The following is a 3,284-nucleotide window of genomic DNA, read 5'->3' as shown; positions in this document are numbered from 1 at the left end:
ATAACCTTGGGTAAATTTATTGAATAAGAATAAAGTTATTCAACTACAATTTCACAGCAAACAATTGGCAGGTTATTTCAACCATTTCACCATACAGTGTCAAATATCAGAGCCTCTCTTGAAAGTTGTAAACTGGTGATATGCAGCTCAGAGGGACAGAGTCTATAATTAGCATTCTGAAGTCAAGATACTTTTATATGCAACAGCTAACTTCTCCACATGAAAAGCATTTCTTCATCAGGTGCAATTTCATTTTCCATAAAGATTGTATGTAAGTCTTCTCATTAAGCCATCATCAGGAAGCACAGTTACTCAGGCTCTTGTTCACCCATCTTGATGCTTCCATATTGAGTACCACTTTTCTCATACATAATATGAAGCTTTCCTTTGAGTTGAAAGAGAGAAATGACATTATGTATTCCCCCTTACATCAGCATAAATAGCCTGGCTTATTTCATAACATATTTGAAAAAGAGTATATTCCTTACCCTTAAAACAGTGATGAGGAACATGTTTATTTCTTGTTTGAATAACACTACAATTAGACTAGGCAAACTTGTGATGATAATTGGATCTATGGGAGATCATCCTTGGAGTTTCAGCATATGTAAAACTGTATGTACAGTTTTGCAACTTTAATTTGCTACAGTGTCTGCAAAAGTTTCAAAAGCAACAAACAGACTAAATTGTCTTCCAAAGCCAGAGGGTGGTCCTTTGGAGAATGTCTCTGTAGCTCAGTCACTAAGGAAACTATAGACACATGAAAGATACAGAGGTTAAGTGTCCCTCATAATGAGAATTTCCATATCACTTTCTTAGTTTTGAAAAGAAAACTCAGGTTTGTTTTTCAGTGTTCAAGGTATTCAATTAATTTCCTTCATATCTGCAGAAATCTGTACATTACTTATTGACTCTCCAAATCATTTTGAGCGTATCTCTAAGAATGGCAGAAGAAACTGTGAACTAGGGAGATGGAGATTTTCCTTTAAGAAGAATATTTGCAAGCTAAGAAAAGAAAATCATCTCAGTAAGTGAAAGGTAAATATACATTTGTAGATCAGCTACAAACGTAGTTTTGGAATAAGGGGCAAGGGGGAGCAAAACATTGTTTCCTTTGTTCTTCTCTCATGGTGTTTACTTAATGAATTCTTCTCCCACTCCACTTTAACAGGAGAAAAGACCTTGATGCAAAATCAACAAGTTCACCATTATTTGTTGACCTCACAGCTAAATTACATCAATGACAGATTGTTCAGACATGCACTGATGTAATAACATTCTCATTAGGAGAGCCACTTAAATACAAACCACAAGTTCATACGAAGGGAAAACTGTGAGAAAACTTAAAGCAGGACCATTTGCTTTATATATTTGTGATACAAGCTATTAGTTCATATACACATATGAACATACTATCAGAAAATGGTTCAGGGAAATTGGACCTCTGTCACAGTGTTTTTCTTCCTGGGATTTTCTCACTACCCAAAAGTTGAAGTCAGCATGTTTGTGCTGTGTCTGCTGATGTATCTGATTACTCTGCTGGGCAATACTATTCTGATCTCTATCACCATCCTAGATTCCCATCTGCACACTCCCATGTACTTTTTCCTCTGTAATCTCCCCTTTCTGGACATCTGGTATACTTCTTCTGCTCTCACTCCTATGCTGACAAACTTTGATTCAGGGAGAAACTCAACCTCTATCTCAGGATGTGCTTCTCACATGTACTTCTCTCTTGCCATGGGCTCCACTGAATGTGTGCTCCTCTCCATGATGGCCTATGACAGGTATGTGGCCATCTGCAACCCCCTGAGGTACCCCGTTATTATGAACAGGAGAGTCTGTGTACAGATTGCAGGCAGCTGCCTCACTGCCTTGGTGGAAACTGGACCTGTGATTCAGCTGTCTCTTTGTGATAATAGCATCATCAATCATTTCACCTGTGAAATTCTGGCTCTCTTGAAAATGGCCTGTGTGGACACTTCCACGGTGTAGTTAATTATGTTAGTGATCAGCATCCTTCTTCTCCCATTGCCAATGCTGCTCACTTGTGTCTCCTATGCATTCATCCTCTCCAATATCTTGAGGATCAGCACAGTGGATGGTCGAAGCAAAGCCTTTTCGACATGTGCAGCTCACTTGACTGTGGTGGTTCTGTTCTATGGGACAGCTCTCTCCATGTACCTGAAGCCCTCATCTGTTAACTCACAGGAAATTGATAAATTCATGGCATTGATATATGCTGGATTAACACCAATGCTAAATCCTATTATCTATAGTCTTTGGAACAAAGAAGTAAAAATGGCTGTAAAAATTGTTGAGGAGACATTCCTTTATTGCTATCTTAACTTCTGTCCTCAAACAATATTAGAAAAGGTACGCTCATCTAGATAAATCATAAGTTTTATTAAGAAAACTGCAAAATAATATAAGTCAAATCCCTAGAAAACACTAATTTTAATTGCAAACTCATTATTATATCTTATATTCTGATTTGCCTTGTAAGATCTTTTATGTCAGTGAATCATTTATATAGAAATATGTTGTCAAGAAGGTACTTAACATTTAATGTATATTAATATGAACTTAAAAATGATGTAAGTACCTGTTCTTATCTATTTGACCTACTAAATGATCTCACTGTCCACCTGTGACACAACCAAGAAAAGAAGTAATATAACAAGGATGTAGAATTGTTAGTCAAGTGAGTTTTGAGGTAATATTTTCTCTGTGATTTGAAATTATCTCTGCATTTTAAAAGAAAGATATTTTACTTAGTATTACATAGTTCAAGGTGTACATATGTATCTATATATACATGTATTTCATAAAACCAAATGAGAATCACTGCCTGGTACTCTTCCTAGTTTCTAAAGCATTCAAATATGAAATTAATTTTTTTTTCAGATTTAGTAAGATGAATTTTGAGTGACTGCTAATTTAGGTTGCCTATGTGGAGAAATGAATAATATCTGTGACATAAAAAGCATATTGTAATAAGGTTTTCACAATTATAATTATATTTATGAGCTTCAGTAAAAATATAAAAAATGGGAGATCTTTAATTATGGGTCTAATGTCAGAATAAATTTCATATTATACTTCAGTGTCTTAATAAATTCAATTGTTCACCCACAATACTATTTTAACATGTTAATAATTGGCCTGTACTTGTAGCTCAATAGCAGAGTTATTACACATGTCCAAGGACTTAGATTTAACCCCCACTACAGCTGAAAAAAAAATTAAAAACATGTTGTTTAACTGACCATTAAGGGCTGATA

At 35.3% G+C, this 3,284-nt stretch overlaps 1 pseudogene; it reads left to right on the top strand.

Annotated features, from left to right (window-relative positions):
* The first annotated feature begins 1,422 nt into the window (after positions 1–1,422).
* Positions 1,423–2,371, top strand: LOC129675256 (olfactory receptor 13F1-like; annotated as a pseudogene).
* The last annotated feature ends 913 nt before the right edge of the window (positions 2,372–3,284 follow it).

This window comes from Psammomys obesus, unplaced genomic scaffold (genome assembly GCF_907164565.1).
Source record: "Psammomys obesus unplaced genomic scaffold, mPsaObe1.curated_primary_1811, whole genome shotgun sequence".
Lineage (NCBI taxonomy): Eukaryota > Metazoa > Chordata > Mammalia > Rodentia > Muridae > Psammomys > Psammomys obesus.
This window is presented reverse-complemented; position numbering and strand designations above follow the sequence as displayed.